The sequence below is a fragment of the Lutra lutra genome, chromosome 1 (assembly GCF_902655055.1).
Source record: "Lutra lutra chromosome 1, mLutLut1.2, whole genome shotgun sequence".
In the NCBI taxonomy this organism is placed as follows: Eukaryota; Metazoa; Chordata; class Mammalia; order Carnivora; family Mustelidae; genus Lutra; species Lutra lutra.
The window spans coordinates 175,231,213-175,251,640 of NC_062278.1; positions in this window are offsets into that span (position 1 = coordinate 175,231,213).

Consider the following 20,428-nt stretch of genomic DNA (forward strand, 5'->3'; position numbering starts at 1 on the left):
TTACCTTTGCCTGTGAGTTTTATACTTTTATATGCTTTCCTTTTTTCAAAAAAATATTTTAGTTGTTTATTTGACAGAGAGAGTCACAGCAAGAGAGGGAACACAAGCAGGGGGAGTGTGAGAGGGAGAAGCAGACTCCCCCGCTGAGCAGGGAGCCCAATATGGGGCTCAGTTCCAGGACCCTGGGATCATGACCTGAGCCAAAGGACAATGCTTAACGACCAAGCCACCCAGACACCCCTATACTTTTATTTGCTTTCAAGTGACTGTTTGGTGCCCCTTAGTTTTAACTTAAAGAATGCTCTTTGTTTACATTTAAAAATAAGAAAGCTCTTAAATTAACAACTTAACTTTATACCACAAGGAACTAGAAAATGAAAAACAAAGTTCAAGTTAGCAGAGGAAGAAAACCATAACGATCAGAGAAGAAATAAGTTAAATAGAAACTATAAGAGCAAGAGAAAAAAAGATCAGTGAAATAAAAAGTTTGCTTTTTAAAAGCAAAATTGATAGATCTTTAGCTAGACTAAGAAAAAAGACTAAAATAAATAAAATTGTAAATAAAAGAAAAGACATTAGAACTGATGCCACAGAAATAGGATGATAAGAGTCTAATATGAACAATTATATGCCAAAAATAGGATAACCTAAAAGAAATCAATAAATTCCTAGTGATATACAACCAGCCAAGAGTGAATCATGAAGAAACAGAATATCTGAACATACTAATAACAAGTGTGAACACTGAAACAATAATTGAAGCCTCCCAACAACAACAAATACTAGGACCAGATGGTTCACTTGGTGAATTCTACCGAACAATTAAAGAATTAATGGTAATCCTTCTCAAAATCTTCCAAGAAAATGAAGAGGAGGGCATACTCCCAGAGTCATTTTACTAAGTCAGCATTATCCTCATTTCAATGTCAGATAAAGACACTATAAGAAAAGAAGATTACAGACCAAAATCTTGATGGATAGAAAAGTCCTCAACAAAATACTAGTGAACCAAATGCAACAGCAAACTAAAAGGATCATACAACATGATCAAGTGGGATTTATCTCTAGAAGGCAAGGAGGTTTCAACATATGTAAATAAAGAAATGTGATCCACCATACTAACATAACAAAGGATAAAAATCATATAGTTATGTCAATAGATGCAGAAAAAGCATTTGACAAAATTTAACAGTTTTATCATACACTCAACAAATTATATATAGGTGGAATTTCCCTCCACATACTAAAGGGCACATAAGAAATCCTAACAAATAATATTACACTCAATGGTAAAATACTAAAATCTTTTTTGCTATCTCTAAAGCAAAACATAGATTCCCATTCTTGCTAATTTCTTTCAACATAGTACTGGAATTACTAGCCAGTGAAATTAGGCAAGAAAAAGAAATAAAAGGCATCCAAATTATACAGGAGGAAATAAAATTAATTCTATTTCAGATGACATGACCTTATATGCAGAAAAAATGAGACTTCTATATCTTGTCTCCTCTGAAACAACAAAAATATTGTAACTAATAAACAAATTCAGTAAATTTGCAGGATACAAAATCGACTACAAAAATAAGTTTCTGGGGGTGCTTGACTGGCTCAGTTGGAAGAGCACCTAACTCTTGATCTTGGGGTCATTACTTTGAGGCCCACATTGGAAGGCAGCTATGCTCACCACTATACCACCAACACCTGCTGAGCTCCACATTGGGTATAGAGATTGCTTAAATAAAATTTTTTTAAAGCTCAGTATATCCTAGCAATAAACTATCCAAAAAGGAAATTAAGAAAACAATTACATTTATAGTCGTGCCTAAAAGAATAAAATACTTAGGAATAAATTTAACCAAGGTGATGAAAGATGCTTACACTGAATATGATAAAACATTGATGAAAGAAATTAAAGAAAACACAAATAAATGAGAACACATCCCATGTTCATGAATTGAAAAAATTAGTATAATTAAAATATTTGTACTACCAAAAGTGATCTAAAGATGCAATGCTATCCTAATTAAATAACATTATTCACAGAAATAGAAAAAAAAACCCTAAATATCATATGGAACCACAAAAGACTCCAAATAGATAAAGTAATTTGAGAAACAAATGCAGAAGTGGCGCCATTGACTTCTTGATTTAAAAATATATTACAAAGCTACCCTAATCAAACCAATATGGCACTGACATAAAGGCAGACCTATAGATCAATAGAATAGAATAGAAAGCCCCCAAATAAATCCACACATATATGGCCAATTGATCTTCCACAAGGATGCCAAGAATACCCAATTGGGAGAAGACAGTTTCTTCAATAAGTGGTGTTGCGAAAATTGGATAATGATATGCACAAGAATGAAATCGGACCCCTATCTTACACATTATAGAAAATAATTAAACTTAAAATGGATCTAAGACTTTAATGTAAGAACTGAAATTATAAAACTCCTACATGAAAATGTAGGAGAAAACTTCTTTTTTTTTTCAAGATTTTATTTATTTATGTGATAAAGACAGCAAGAGAGGGAAGACAAGCCAGAGGAGAGTGAGAAGGAGAAACAGGCTTCCTGCTAAGCAGGGAGCTCCTTGCAGGGTTTGAGCCCAGGACCCTGAGTTCATGACCTGATCTAAATGGAGGTGCTTAATGGCTGAGCTATGCAGGTACCCCAGAAGAAAACCTCTTAATGTTGGTCTTAGCAATGATTTCTTGCATATGATACCAATAGCACAGGCAACAAAAGCAAAACTAGACAAGTGGAAATATATCAAACTAAAGATCTTCTGCATAGGAAACAATTTATAAAATGAAAAAGCAACCTACAAAATGGGAGAAAAAATATATATAAATATATATATAATATATAAAATGAGGGGCTAATATCCAAAATATATAAGCAATTCCTATAATTCCTATAATTCAGGAGCAATAAATTAACTAATTAAAAATGGGCGAAGGACTTAAATAGACATTTCTCTAAAGAAGACAAAAGTGGCCAACTGGTATATGAAACATTGCTCAATATAACTAAGGGAAATACAAATCAAAACCACAATGATCTACCACTTCACCTGTTAGGGAAGCTATTATAAAAGAAAAAAAAACCCAAAAGATAAAAAAAACTTAATGAGGTTGTAGAGAAATTGGAACCCTTGCATACTGTTGATGGGAAAGTAAAATGTTGCAGCTACTATGGAAAACAGTATGGAGATTCCTCAAAAAATTAAAATTATAACTCTAAATGATCCAGAAATCCCACTTCTGAGTGTATATCCAGAATAATTGAGATTAATACTTGGAAGAGATATCTGCACCACCATGTTTATTACAGCATTATTCAAAATAGCTGAGATAGGGAAACAATCCAGATGTCTAATAACAGCTGACTGGATCAAGAAAATGTGGTATATTCATATTAGAGAATACTATTAAACCTTTAAAAGGAAAGGAATCCTGCCATTTGTGATAACACATATTGATCTGAAGCACATTATATTAAGTGAAATAAGCCACTCACAGAAGGACAACTATTGCCTGATTCCAGTTAAGAGGTATCTAAAATAGGCAGACTCATAGAAGAAAGAAAAGAATGAGGGTTGCCAGGGACTGGGAGTAGGGAAAAATGAGTTATTCAATGACTATAAAGCTCCAGTTATACAGGATGAGTAAGTTCTATAGATATGCTGTACAATATAAAGCCTATACTTAACAGTACTGTTTGATCACTTAAAATTTATTCAGAATGTAGATCCCATGTTAAATGCTCTCATCACACACATATACACATACGCACAAATGAAAACAAAAACAAAACAAAGAGACACAAGGTGGTCTTGCGGAGGTGATGGGTCTATTACTTTGACTGTGGTGATGGTTTCACAGGTGTATGCCTGTGCCTGAACACATCAAATGATATTCAGTAAATATTTGCAGTTTTTAATATCAAGTATACCTCAACAAAGTTGCTTTAAATGTCATTATTTTCCAACAAAGGATCTTGCCAATTATGTAGCTGGTTCTGCTGGAATCATATTCCTTTTCCCACACTCTGTAGCTGAATGGACAATGTACTTCCTATTGTTCAACTTGATCTCCTTGTGTGTGGAGAGGTAATAGAGATAGCTCACTGTATTGCTGGGAAGATTCAGTAAGATAATGTATGCAAAGCACTCATCAATGTGCCTGACAAATATTAAGCATGCAGTGTAGGTTGGTCTTTGTTACTGTTATTTCTGGTTATGTTGGAAGGTGATGTACAAGGGAATGCCATTGAGTGTCAGGCAGGCAGATTGTGTCTACACTAAGAGCAGCCTCATTCCCAAGTCAAGGAGTTGGGGCAGCAATATAGAGAATATCAGACTTAGGTCATAATGCAAATCCCTCTTGCTCTATGGCCCTCTGGACTTTCATTGCATGGAATATGTGCTAAGCTGTCCCCCTCAACTGCCCAGGAGCACTGGCACCCACGTTCTGAGCCAGGCAAATCTATCAAGGCTGCTCTGGCTTCTCACCTCTCTCTGCCAACTTTAAAGAGCACCACACTTGCATCTGTATCTCTGAACTTAGAATTTGCTGTGCCCTGATTTGGAGTTGGGGTGAGAAACTGCCTCTCTGAAGATTTACTTTTCACAACTTATGTTTCTGTTTTTCATTTGTTTTCACTGAAAGATAAATTTGCACCATGTTCTCTGAAAAACTCCAGATGCCTCTGTGTGACCTGTCCTTATCTGCACCTTGGTCTCAATTCACCTCCCAAGTATAGTCAGCAGATAGAGGATGCTAGCACTCAAGCCTTGCTCCTTTCCCAAGCCTTCCAAGCTGCACACTTTCCTTCTCCCCATGTGCACTGGAGCTCATGGGACTGTTGCCTAACTGCGAGGAACCCTAGAAATACAGGAGCATCTTTAAGATATTTGAAACATAATAAGAAAATTCAACTGTTTGATTTGAGAAAAGATTGGCCCAGCAGGCAATATAAAAGGACAGTGGGAAACACTGAAAAGAGATAGGCAGTAAGTCAGAGGAGAAATACAAAAATAAAAAAATAAAATGATACAGGGTATTATTATTTCAGCTTTGCCCTGGCTTTATCTGACAACTCTCAAAAAAGAATACTAATATAAGACAATGGAAATAACTGAACAACTTCAAATGTTCTTTTTTTTTTTCTGTGTGGAATAGTTGCAAAAGGAAAATTACTTTTGATTATATAGCTCCATCAGAATCTACTTTCTTATTTGTGGGTTGATACTTATACCACATTCAACGTATGGTGGTATAAGGATTTATGGAGCAGGCACAAAAGAACAAAGGTGTTTGGAAATAATCTCCTAGGCCTACAGGGAATTTCATCAGACACAGGCACCCCAACTACATACGGGGCTCCATACTGAGAGTTGGGGCTGCAAGGCCATTAAAGGAACGCCATTGAGTGTCAGGCAGGCAGATTGGATCTAAGTAAAATTAAATTACTGTACTATGGTGAAAACAAGTCCCCTCCATTATCATCTCTCTTTGCTCTGGGATAATTTATAGGCAAATGTGATTTCTTTTGATTCCATAAGGTTACTTGGAAAGTTATGTCCAACTATTTAATGACAAACTTATGAATGCTAATGTAGCAACATGGACGGGACTGGAAGAGATTATGCTGAGTGAAATAAGTCAAGCAGAGAGAGTCAATTATCTTATGGTTTCACTTATTTGTGGAGCATAACAAATAGCATGGAGGACATGGGGAGTTAGGAGAAGGGAGTTGGGGGAAATTGGAAGGGGAGGTGAACAATAAGAGACTATGGACTCTGAAAAACAATCTGAAGGGCTTGAAGAGGTGGGGGGGTGGGAGGTTGGGGGAACCAGGTGGTGGGTATTAGAGAGGGCACGGACTGCATGGAGCACTGGGTGTGGTACAAAAAACAATGAATACTGTTATGCTGAAAATAAATTTTAAAAAATTATTAATAAAAAATAAAGTACACAGAATATACTTTAAATACTATTGTGACTTTAATTTCCTAACACTCAGGCTTGAAGAAACACAGTATCATTTAGAACACTTCTACCAATTTCACTTAACCTTGGAATCTGCCCACATGTAAAGTTCCGATCATTTTTCTACTTACCTGGAAGCCCATAAAAGATCCACCTTGTCTTCAGCAATGCCCGGCTCTCAGGCTCTCGGGTTGCACAGGAACTACACATTGACTCATCATAGTCTCTGATTAGCTAACTCACCGAACAGATCTTGGAACTTGCTCACCTCCATACTCATGTGAGCCAGTTCCTTGTAATCTCTCTCAGTATGTGCACATCCTATTGGTTCTGTTACGCTGAAGAATTCTGACTTGTTACCCTCTCCTTTGGGTAGTATAATGGAACATATTATCTAACCAAGAGGCACAATTCCTGTCTTAGGACTGCTTGGGGCAAGTACTTGAACATTTGGCAAAACAAGCTTGGTTTTTATTTGAGTTTACGTATCTTTTCTTCCCACTAAAACAAAACAAACGAAAACCCAAATGAGCAATGCTGTTAAAGGAAAGGAGTATCATAAGGCCTTGCAGTCATCTGTTGAGCACTAAATCAGCCCATGGTGGATGGATATATGGAGTTACCAACAGAAGCTATCCCGGTTCTTTTTTTTTTTTTTTTTTTTTTTTAAGATTTCATCCATTTACCTGACAGAGTAGGCAGAGAGGCAGGTAGAAAGAGAGGAGGAAGCAGGCTCCCCGCTGAGCAGAGAGCCCAACGTGGGGCTCAATCCCAGGACCCTGGGATCCTGACCTGAGCCAAAGGCAGAGGCTTTAACCCACCAAGCCACCCAAGTACCCCGGTATCCCAGTTCTTAAGGAGGACCATAACAATTATTTTTCTGATACTTGTCTCACATTTACAAAGGAAACTTAGAAACATCCTCTTTGAGACAGAATATATGTGTGCATGTGTGTGGGGGGGAGAGAAGTGTTAAAAGGGACAGGGTTGTACACAGATTATATGTACATATTTGCAAATCTCTTCCTGACTTTCCTGTGGACCCTGGTTTAATGAACCTCTTCCTTAAATATCTTGAGGTCTGTGTTTGTCAATGAATAATTTTCAGTTCCACTCCAAAATCAGTGTTGAGATCTCATAATCAGATACTGGTCCTTTCAAAGTTTTATAAAATAGGGTTTCTTTATTTTTATTTCCAGAACAGGAATCTTAAAACTAGGTTCTATTATATTTCCTCAAAAAGATGTACATCCAAATTGAAGAGACCTCAAAAAAAAAAAAAAAAAAGGGGGGAAGAAAGAAACTGCAGGTTTCTCTGTTTCTAAACCCTCAGCTTACTACAACTTTATTTTCCTTCCAGCTATCACCCAGAGGACATTGGTGTATCCATATAGCAGCAGTACCTGAGTAGATTTCTATGAATGAACACATGAAGGTCAGAAAGTGTCAGACTTTAAATGGTATTCCAAGTTAGAAACCACACAGGACCTGACCAAATGACCATATCCCTAAACTGGCCTCATAGTTGGAAAGCTAGAAAGCACCAAGAAAAGTCTTTTTTCCACAATCACTCTTGATCCTGATTGGCTCTCTGGTGCAGGCAGAGCACTGTAATGGGAGGCAGAAGGCTTGGACTCTGGTCCCAGTCTCCCTATAAACCGAAACAATAGAATAAACCAACATAGTGATTTAAAAAACTGTAATACATCTTTCTTTAAATAAACCCTCGTACCAAAATTCAGAATGTAAAACAGATAAAAGCAGCAGTCATTGACAGATTGCCCATAGCCCTCATGATGATTCCCCTAACAATCAGTCCACACTAGTTTGTAAACCAATGATCTTGATTTAAAGCGGTCGCTGATCTAGCTGAAAAGCCTTTTCCTGTAATGTGGCTTCCTGGGCTCATCCAGATCATCTAATTCAGAGTCAGAAAAGTATACTTGGGCGCCTGGGTGTTTCAGTCAGTTAAGCGTCTGCCTCTGGTTCAGGTCAGATCTCAGGGTCCTGGGATGAAGCCTAGCTTCAGGCTCTCTGCTCAACAGGGAGTCTGATCCTCCCTCTCCCTGTTCCCTCCCCCTTACTCGCACTCTCCCCCTCTCTCACACTCTCTCTCAAATAAATAAATAAATAAATAAATAAATAAATAAATAAAATCGTTAAAAAAAAATTGCAGAAAGAAAAGTATACTTTCCATTAGCCCTTAGGTAATTCTTAAGATATTCATTTGGCTGGTATGGTTCAGCATTTAAAACTACTACAGTAGAACCTAATTGTTCAAGTGTTCAAAATAATAACAACCAAATAAATAGTATATGATTCCCTTTCCAAAGCATCAGACTATTGTTAACAGCTTCAAATAACCATATTTGTAACAGTTGTCTTGTGAATTGTGCCATCTGGGTCACACATGCTTATGTAATAACAGGCAAATAATGAATTCTTTGCAAGAAATTTCCATTCCTAATCTCCTTACAAAACTTCTCTTTTATCATCATCACAAATTTTTCATTGGTTCTTTCAAAGTATGTCGTATCTTCTGAGAGAATAAGGGGGGGCCATAAAAATGCTCCCACAAATAGAGGAAATGTACCTACTGTGTCACTAATCTAGGGATTATTACCAAAGTATCTAGAACTCATTTCATCGAGACAGGGAATCCAATATTCCCCCCTACCAAATTTCAAAAAGGAGGTAATACATGTAAAGAAAGTGGTATGATCCCTGGTACGTAATAAGTATTAAATAAGTTTAGCAATTTACTGTTTAAATAAGTTTAGCAATTATTATTTTTACTGTTTATTGTTATTATTTTTATTATTTAGAGATTTTATTTATTTATTTATTTGAGAGAAAGTACTGGGAGAGGGGTGAAATGCAGAGGGAGAGAGAGAATCCCAAGCAAACTCTGTACTGAATACAAGCTTGAGGTAGGACTTGATCCCATAGCCCTGAGATCATGACCTGAGCAGAAACCAAGAGTCAGAGGCTTACGTGACTGAGCCACCCAGGCACCCCTGTTTATTGTTATTATTGAAAGAAATAGTTTAAGACATTTCCAGGCTATTAGGTCTGGCAAATTGTTTAGACAAGGAAGGTGTGTGTGTGTGTCTGTGTGTGTGAGACAAATATTTTAAATATCATCACTCAATACCTCTCATAAAAGGAGAGAGGCATGTTTTGAGTCTACAACATTACTTCTCTACTTCTAGCATGCATTAGGATCACTTGGAGGGCTTGTTAAAACACAGATTGCTGGGCTCCATCTAGAGTTTCCAATTCAATAAATCCTGGGAAGGGCCTGAGAATTTGCTTTTCTAATGAGTCCCCTGTGGTGCTGATGCTGCTGGTCCAGGTCAGTACTTTGAAAATCACTGGACTAAAATATGCTCCATACTCCATGATCCTTAGAGGAATGTCCTTTGTCGCCAAGGCTAAATGTTACGGTTGGAGGAGGACTGTCCTTAAGATTTTTCAATTATGTGTAATAGCACTATGAGTTAAAACTGGTTAAGCAAATGTATACTCAAATACCCCAAGTCTTTAAGACATGAAGTGTAATAATCAGATTATTTTGTTACAAAGTGGACAAATACAACTCATACTCTCTTGATACTCCAAGAGATATTTATTAGCTTAATTAGGAAATCCAAGGCACAGGTGGATCTGGGGCACAGCACCATATATTTCAAATTCCCACTCTCTCCCCCACCTGGTTCTGCTTGTCGTGCCTCCTCTTTGTAGCTGACCTTAGTGTCTCCCGCCACAGACAACTCGCTCTTCAAGAGAAAAAAGAGAAGGCATCTCACAGCTCAAGATCCAGAAGGAAGAAAGATACACCATCTCCTTGTATCCTCAAGTGAAATTCCATAGAAGATTGATGATTGGCCACACTGGAAACATACATCCCCATTTTAGGCCAATCATTATGGAGCAATCAGATTGGCCAACCGTTGATCACATGCTCGATATAGAGCCTGGGGACACAGAACACTCTGACTCTCTGAGAGAGTTGTGTTCCGGGAGATAGAGCCATGACCCGACCAAACATACAGCAACAAAATCCAACAAAGAGGACTTCGTGTTGAAACAGCTTGAATGCCTGGATTGGAGAGAAGGCCATAAAGCTGAAGACAAGAAACTGAGACCTGTAGAGCAGGCAACACCAGTTCCAATGGATTGAAAACTATCAAGTCTCTGCATGACAGGAATCTTCTCACGGGACACCTGTTCTTTCAGTTGACTGATGATGCCATGTTCTCCTGCCTGAAATGCTGGGTCCTGCTGCTGTAATTCCTGAAGTAGTTAACTCATAAGCCTGCATCACACAGACACTTGGGATACGTGGTTGAAGAAATAAACAAGGAGAGCAAAGAAGGAAGAAACCAACCAATTTGAATCTGTCAAATGAGTTTTCTGAGCTCACTTTTTTTCACCTAAAAAACCGGAATATGTTTTCTGATTACTCTTGAAGGTAGTTTTGAGAATCAAATATACATGTGGCTTTGAAAATTGACAGTGAAAATATAAGTGTAATATTAACGATGCTGTGCAAAATTTGTTGTTCCCCTGTATAGCAAAATGTCTATTAATGTTGCAAGTTAAACTCATAATATTGCCTGGTATAGCTCTCTGAAATAGCTCTAATGTTATTGTAAGAGTCATTTATTTTTTCAGTTAAACCACAGGTTCTCAACTCTGGCAGTATATGCAAATCACATGGGGAGCTTTGTAACCTTCTTCTACCTAGACTCAACCTAGAGAAAAATCTCTAGGCTTCACATCATGAGGGAGGGAGAGTCTAGGCATTATATGTTTTTAATCTCCCCACATGATTCTTACATGCAGCCAGGATTCAGAAGGACAGCCCATTTTTTCCTCATTAGTACCTAAGTGCTTCTCTCTCTCTCTCGAAAATAGCCTTTTCATTTGACTTTGTGTGAGTTTCTTAAACCTTAGGTCCATGAAACTGTCATTTCCCTTAAGTCAGCATCCTCCCCTTCAAGAGTATGACAGGCTACTTTTGTAACAGTCTTTCAAGCAGAAAGTCTCTTCCAAATGTATCTTTCTTGCAGGGAACAGAAAGGAACAAATAAAGTAAAACAGTTTAACCTTGTAGCTATACTGATGACATGCCCTAGAGATGAAATTTTTGCCTAAGAGGTTTGCAGTTATTAAAATTTACTCCTTCTAAACACTTAGTAAATTAAGAGAAAGAGGCTGAAAGGCCAATTTAATTCAACTCAGAAACCTTGTAATCTGAATTCTAACTACAGATATACTCACAATTCACCAAATATTCCTTGCAAAAATTAACTGAATTGGGGTTCAGGGAGACAAACCATTTCTTTTGCTGCATTCAGTTAATAAAAATATTATTTATTGCTTACCATATTCAGGCAAGCCATAATTGCTTGAGTCAGTGGGAGCCAGGGAAGGCAAGCAAATATGGAAACAAAGACAAAGGCCCAAACTTTATGCTCCCCTGGGAAAGTTACAGGGACTGATATTGTAGAGTGTCTTATTTGCAGCACTATTACATTTTATGTCAGATACTTCTGTGCTGTGAGGTGAGGCAAGGGGCTGTCCTGTGAATTATCAATTCTGGCAATATCTCTAGTTCCTATCTATGAGAAGCTAGTACTTCCCACCAAGTTGTGACAACCAAACTGTCCACAGACCTTGCCAAATGTTCCCTGTGGCAATCAAATTGCCTCCAGGCAAGAATTACTGTTTCAGAGTGACCACAGAATTAAGTCTTGATTAGAAAACTATTTTACAGAAAGGTAATATTAGCCACTACAAAAATAGTAATAACAATAATAATAAGATTGTTTCATTTCTGCCATCACTGTTTGCCAAGTACTGTTCCAAGACTGGGAATATAGGATTTCATTTAATTCTTAAACCTTGGAGAGGTGAGATACTTCACTCATGGTCATTTTGGTAATAACAGACAGAACTAGGATTCAATTTCAGGTCTTTTTTCCTCTGGAATCACATATGGGCTCTGTATTCTGCCTTCCCCATTTCCATCCCCCCTCCCCCAAAAAAGCTTGAGCTCTGAAAAGTAGGTTATACATGAGCCATAGAGGGAGATGAGACCAATGGGTTCCAGTGTTTTATTTTAACATTGAGGCATGAGGGTTTTGATCTTACAACGCAACCCTGGGATGAAAGCCCATGTGTTCCAACACCCCGCTCAGAGCTGCCATCTCAGCTCCCCAAGAGCATTCTAGTACCAAATTCCTAGTATGGCAGACCCGGGCTTAGCACTCTCTAGGAGGTAAGCCCTCCTTCCAGAGAAGTATAGCCCTATAAACAAATTCCAAGGAATCAGTCTTCACCATTAAGAATTTATGCCTTCCCAAATTGTCAGGTTTATTTGGTAAGTTATACATATATCTGTGGGTCCTCACAGAACAAAAGGGCAGGAAGTGTGGGTGAGCCTTGGGAAAGTTCTACTTAAAAAAAGATCGCACTGAGGAACAACTTGGAAATGCGTCACCACTTGTACCACTAGTCCTCTTGCCCACTTAGCTTCACACCCGTAGAAGACCTTTGTTTCTGCAGTGCACCAAGCTCCCTCTTACCGCTGGATCTTTGCATATACCATCATTCTTGCCAGAAACATTCAACTTCTTACTCCCCTAAGTGCTCACTGTCGGAAACAAAACTATCATGTCTACAATGTTCTCAAATTTGTATTCAATTGTCGCTTCAACTTGGAAGCCCTCCTGACTTCTCTGACTAGGCCAAATCTCCCAACTAATGATTTATAGACTCTAAACATTCATTCACATACTCATTCATTTATTCATTTTAGGGGACATATGTGAGAGAATATTACATATTATGTATGCATTATGCATACTACATACATAATGCATGTATTGGGCATAGTTTGTGGCTTTGGGAACATGATATACAACAAACAAGGTCTCTTCTCTTAACAAATGAGAATATTTTCGATAGTACTAGGCTGAATAATAAGTAAATCATTTCTAAAACAACCACAAAAATGTTACTTATTGTGGCTCAACTGATTTTAAATGAAATTAATAATATAGGGTAATGTGGATAGAGCATCACTGTGTTCTTATTGTAGGTAGAGTCCTAGAGAAAGCCTCTCTGAGGAAGTAACAATTAAGACCTGAAACAGGAGAACTCAGCTGTGGGAAGAAATGGAAAACATTCCAGGAGGAGAAGTAACAAATGCAAAGGCCCTGAGGTAGAGAAAGAAGGTGGAGGCACTAGAAATTGGAGAATGGAAATAAGGGAGGCTGTAGTTGACGCCAGACACTTCTTTACTGGAATTGCAAGGAGTCTTTGTTTTATTCTAATAGTGATAGAAGGTCAATGGAAGATTTTAAAGAGGAGGATTATTTGATCTTATGAACATTTTTTTAAAATCTTATGAACATTTTTAAAAAACTATGGACTGCTCAGAGCATTGTATCCAGGGCATGAGTCCAAAAGTAAGAACAGTTAGGAGGTAGTTTCATTCAAGCTTGAATCACTACTAGAATAAAACAAAGGCTCCTTCATTCTAATTGGAGCCACTCAGTCTTAACTTGACTCTCTGTATTGAAGGGAAGTACTAGGTTTGGAATATATTTTGGAAATCAAATCAGTAGAACTTCCAATGAATTTAAAAGGGATGAACGGTTAAATAAAAGAATCAAAACTTCCTATTTTTTGACTCGAGTACACGTAGGGCCATTTTCTCTAAAGTGAAGCATACTAAAGAAGGAATAGATCAAGTAGGGATAGTGGGAATCAGTAGCTCTATATACATACATACATTTATATATGTATGCATATATGATGCATATTAGATAGTCAAGCGACAATGTCATTGGACAGTTGAGCCCTAGCATGGAGAGCAGTGAAGACTAGAGAAATAAATCTGTGAGTCAGCCTGTGATGGCATTACAGCCCTGAGACCTGATGAGTCTACTAAGAAGAGAACAAGTTTAAGTTCAAGACTGAATACTGGAAAAACTCCCAAAGTTGAAAGTTGAGCAGAGAATAAGCAAATGAGACCAAAAATAACATCACTATAAAGTGAGGTAGGGGGGCACCTGGGTGTCTCAGTGGGTTAAGCCTCTGCCTTCGGCTCAGGTCATGATCTCAAGGTCCTGAGATCAAGCCCCACATCCCCTTCTCCCTCTGCCTGCCTCTCTACCTACTTGTGATCTCTCTCTCAGTGTCAAATAAATAAATAAAATCTTTTAAAACAAAATAAGTGAGGTAGGAAAAAAAAAACAAACAGAAAAACTGCAATATTTTTAAAGCTATTATATAAATGAAAATACAAGTTTTAGAAACATTGTATGTAGCCCTTATTGCAGACCCCTTAAATGAGGATTAGCTGTTGTGCAGATGACAAAAATTTTCTTTGACAATGAACCAAATACATAAGCCTGAAGGAGAGAATCTACAGAAGTGCCCTAAAAGGGGATGGAGTAATATGACACTGACTTACTGGAGTGTAAAAGATAAATAAATACAAAAATGATAAATAATGCTTTCCTTGGAGATTGGTCAGCCCTGAGGAATGTATCCTGGATGCAAGAGATCTCTGGGCAAAGACCCCATGCACAGGCTGGTACATATAGACCCAAGCAGCAAACCCTGGTAGTTGCTTCAGACACTTCCATCTCTGGTGTAGTCCTCTGCCCCCTTCTACCAACTTCTCCAGTTTTTACTGCCAACTACATTAATCTGTGAATTATAAACATGTGAATCTTACTTGGGAATTTTAATGGCATATATATATATATATATAATACACACATATTTATATATAACATGGATATACATATTATATGTATATATGCATGTGTATTTATGTAATATATGTACATAAATAATGTGTTATGTGTATCATCTGGAAATTATATATGTAAATATAATATATGCTACCTACATATAATGTGTGCTATATGTAAAAATGAAAGGCAATCTAACTTCTCATCTGGTCAACATATCAATAATAGTAATAATGATAGTAGTCACCAGTTATTAAGTCTGTTTTGTATCGGGCTGTGTTGGAAAAGTTACAAACCAGGAGCTCTTTCTGGCGAAGTGCTAGAGAAATGACTAAGTTACACAGACGATTTAATAAATTTGCATAGCTAGTATAATTCTCTCCAAAATTTATGTTCCTTCTCCATAATCACTTTCTTTTGGAATTAATCATCTGAATAACTCTCAGTGCTCTACTTCATTTTATCTCAGCAGACTTAGCCCATCGCTTATTACTTCTAGATATGAACATAAAAATAAATTTAAAGCTTTTTTCTTTTTTTCTCAGAAATTTACTAAATTTCAGGAAACTAGCAAAGATAATTTGTAAACTATTGTCATTTTTGGTTGCCTTTTTTCTTTTTACACTGCTGTCAATTTTCACCATTCAGATAAGCATTATATGTTGAGATTTCAGTTTTCAAATGAGACTGCTTCCTTCCCACTAGCTACCCAGTATTTAACAAACCAAGATTCCATTTGTTTTGTTTAAAAAAAGAAAAAAAAGGTTTCTGTGAGAACTAAGAAAAATAATTTACTTTGGTTATGTGTTTTTCTGAAATCCTCCTCTTCCCATAGTGCATTTTGGTCTTGGGAAATTAAAACCATTCCCAGTCATGAGAAGACATAAAATATCACCTAGAGATGGTAGCTGGTTTTAAAAGAAAAACCTATATGACACCCTTCTGAGACTAAGTTAAGGGATTTTTCAATATATCTAAGTGTTTTAAAAATTATTCAACTGGTCTGTAATTTATTTTGTAGTTGGTAATTAAAACCATACCAGAAAAAAAGGATGCATGCATTATCAGTTATTTTCTATTTGAAAATGATGTCCCCTCCTTTATTATATAAGCACAATTAGACTTAAATTTTCTGAGCAGAAAAATAGATTGAGTGGGTCTATTTCTGAGCTTCCCTTTTGTTTGACAGTTATGTGAAACGCTGTATAAATCAGGCCTTTTTCAAAGCTGTAGTGATCAAGACAGTATGGTATTGGCACAAAAACAGAGCCACAGATCAATGAAACAGAGTAGAACACCCAGAAATGGACCCATAGCTATGTGGTCCACTAATCTTTGACAAAGCAGGAAAGACCATCCAATGGAAAAAAGACAGTCTCTTCAATAAATGGTTTTGGAAAGATGGAACATCAACATGCAAAAGCATGAAACTGAGCCACTTTCTTAAACTATACAAAAAAAATAAATTCAAAATGGATGATAGGGGCGCCTGGGTGGCTCAGTGGGTTAAAGCCTCTGCCTTCGGCTCAGGTCATGATCCCAGGGTCCTGGGATCGAGTCCCGCATCGGGCTCTCTGCTTGGCAGGGAGCCTGCTTCCTCCTCTCTCTCTCTGCCTGCCTCTCTGCCTGCTTGTGGTCTCTGCCTGTCAAATAAATAAAATCTTTTAAAAAAAATGGATGATAGATCTAAATGTGAAACAAGAAACCATCAGAATCCTAGGGGAGAACACAGTAACAACCTCTTTGACATGAATGGTAGGAATTGCTTGAGGCAAGGAAACAAAAGCAAAAATGAACTACTGGGACTTTATCAAGATAAAAGTCTTCTGCACAGCAACGTAAACAATCAACAGATCTAAAAGGCAACCTTCAGAATGGGAAAAAGATATTTGCAAATGACATATCTAATAAAGAGTTAATATCCAAGATTCATAAAAAAAAAACCTCCTCAAACTCAATACCTAAAAACAACAACAACAACAACACAGATATCCAGTTAAGAAATGGGCAGAAGGGGGGGGGGGGGAAGAAGGAAAGAAATGGGCAGAAGACACAAATAGACATTTTTCCAAAGAAGACATTTAGATGACTAACAGACACATGAAAAGATGTTCAACATCACTCATCATCAGGGAAGTACAAATCAAAACCATGACGAGATACTACCTCACTCTTGTCAGAATGGCTAAAATTAACTCAGGACACAACAGATGTTGGCAAGGATGCCAACAAAGGAGTAATCTCTTACACTGTTGGTGGGAATGCAAACTGGTGCAGCCACTCTGAAAAATCCTATTGAGGTTCCTCAAAAAGTTAAAAATAGAACTCCTCTAAACCCAGCAATTGCGCTACTCAGTATTTACCCAAGGATGCAAAAATACCAATTCTAAGGGGCATATTCACCCTGATGTTTATAGCAGCACTATCAACAATAGCCAAATTATGGAAAGAACCCAAATGTCCATCAAATGGTGAATGGATAAAGTAGTTGTGGGGTGTGTGTGTGTGTGTGTGTGTGTGTGTGATGGAATATTACTCAGTCATAACAAATAATGAAATCTTTCCATTTGAAACAACATGAATGGAACAAGAATGTATTATGCTAAGAGAGATAAGTCACAAAAAGACCTATACCTATGATTTTACTCACGTGGATTTTAAGAAATGAAACAGCAGAACATGAGGGTTAAAAAGACCAGCAATACATAAAACAGACATTTCACTATAGAGAACAAACAGATTTACTGCAGGAGAGGTGGGCCAGGACATCAGATAAATGGGTGATGGGTATTTACGAGGGTACTTGTGATGAGCACTGGGTGTTGTATCTCAGTGATGAACCACAGAATTCTACTGAAACCAACATAATATGTTAACTAACTGGAATTTAAATAAAACTTTAAGTAAATAAATAAGGTCTTTTTATGGCAGAATAAAAAATTGAACTCAAACTTGATCAAGCCAGAAGGGGAACTGAATTAAAATACACAAGGTTGGTTTGTGTTAGGCTTGGCTGAAACTTGGGGCTTTCATGCCATTTCTGGACTCCTATTCTATGTAATCTTCCATGTCAAAGTTCTTAAATCCATGGTAACATTCCTACCAAATTCTATAATTCCAGTGGAAAGAACTCCCTTTTTATCTCTAAATTCCAGCAAATTCCTGGCATTTTCTTTGTTCTAGTAGTTTTGGGCCATTTTATAGGGGTTAGGAGGTTGGAACTTTTGACAGGCTAAGCTGTTACCACATTCCAACAACTTCAAACAAATTAATAATGGAGAATAGTTTCTCAAAAGAAAAATGGGAAACTTATTACCAGAATCAAGAAAAATGGGTTTTGGGTAGTTTGGGTTTTTTTTTTTTTCCCTACTACAGAATCCAAAAAACAAAACAAAACAAACAAACAAAACACCTCTCTTAGTTATATGTTTTTGCAGACAAATTATCTTGGACATCCAAGGTATAGCATATACTCAATAATTGTATTTGCTTCATAAAACTGACTTCAATTTAAATACTTCTCTATATAGGCCAAGCAGTCTACTTCTGATAATTTCAATTTCTTTTTTTTTAATTATTTTATTTATTTATTTTTTATTTTATAAACATATATTTTTATCCCCAGGGGTACAGGTCTGCGAATCGCCAGGTTTACACACTTCTCAGCACTCACCATAGCACATACCCTCCCCAATATCCATAACCCCAACCCCCCTCTCCCAACCCCCTCCCCCCATCAAACCTCAGTTTGTTTTGTGAGATTAAGAGTCACTTATGGTTTGTCTCCCTCCCAATCCCATCTTGTTTCATTTACTCTTCTCCTACCCCCTCAACCCCCCATGTTGCATCTCCTCTCCCTCATATCAGGGAGATCATATGATAGTTGTCTTTCTCCGATTGACTTATTTCGCTAAGCATGATACCCTCTAGTTCCATCCACGTCCTCGCAAATGGCAAGATTTCATTTCTTTTGATGGCTGCATAGTATTCCATTGTGTATATATACCACATCTTCTTTATCCATTCATCTGTTGATGGACATCTAGGTTCTTTCCATAGTTTGGCTATTGTAGACATTGTTGCTATAAACATTCGGGTGCACGTGCCCCTTCGGATCACTACATTTTTATCTTTAAGGTAAATACCCAGCAGTGCAATTGCAGGGTCATAGGATAGTTCTATTTTCAACATTTTGAGGAACCTCCATACTGTTTTCCAGAGTGGTTGCACCAGCTTGCATTCCCACCAACAGTGTAGGAGGGTTCCCCTTTCTCCGCATCCTCACCAGCATCTGTCATTTCCTGACTTGTTAATTTTAGCCATTCTGACTGGTGTGAGGTGATATCTCATTGTGGTTTTGATTTGTATTTCCCTGATGCCGAGTGATATGGAGCACTTTTTCATGTGTCTGTTGGCCATCTAGATGTCTTCTTTGCAGAAATGTCTGTTCATGTCCTCTGCCCATTTCTTGATTGGATTCTTTGTTCCTTGGGTGTTGAGTTTGCTAAGTTCTTTATAGATTTTGGACACTAGCCCTTTATCTGATATGTCATTTGCAAATATCTTCTCCCATTCTGTCAGTTGTCTTTTGGTTTTGTTCACTGTTTCCTTTGCTGTGCAAAAGCTTTTGATCTTGATAAAATCCCAAAAGTTCATTTTTGCCCTTGCTTCCCTTGCCTTTGGTGATGTTCCTAGGAAGATGTTGCTGCGGCTGAGGTCGAAGAGGTTGCTGCCTGTGTTCTCCTCGAGGATTTTGATGGATTCCTTTCTCACATTGAGATCCTTCATCCATTTTGAGTCTATTTTCGTGTGTGGTGTAAGGAAATGATCCAATTTCATTTTTCTGCATGTGGCTGTCCAATTTTCCCAACACCATTTATTGAAGAGGCTGTCTTTTTTCCATTGGACATTTTTTCCTGCTTTGTCGAAGATGAGTTGACCATAGAGTTGAGGGTCTATTTCTGGGCTCTCTATTCTGTTCCATTGATCTATGTGTCTGTTTTTGTGCCAGTACCATGCTGTCTTGATGAATTTAAACACAGTTCTACTGAGAAGGAATGATATGCATACCATTCTTATTTACAAACCAATATTTCATCTATTTCTTTCTGACAGCTTTCTTCACGGTTTCTCTTTTTCTTTAAGCTTATAGTTATTTTCATAAAGGTACATTTTATAGATACCAAATTTTAAACAATAAGAATTTTAAAGATTTTGACTCCATGTATGAAAACCAGAATTCAGAATCAATGAGGAAACCCAAGACATTTGTATGGTAAGCATTTCTGAGGACTCATGGAAACTTGCTAAAATGAACATATGTTTAAGCATCTTAAAAAAAAAAAAAACTACAAAATGCTAAAAGTCAGTTTTTATTACTATCTTAAAAGCCAAGAGTAGCAAGCATATGTTAAGAACTATGTGAGGTGGGATTTTTTTTTCAGTTTTATTGGAATATACTTGATATGAAGCACTGTGTTAAGTTTAAGGTGTATGGCACAATTATTTGACTGAAATATATTTTGAAATGATTACCATAATGATTCTAGTTAACATTCATCATCTCTATGCAGATAAAAAAAAGAAAAAAAAATTTTCTTGCAATGACTATTCTTAGTTTCTACTCTCTTAACAGTTTATGATTATACTGTACAGT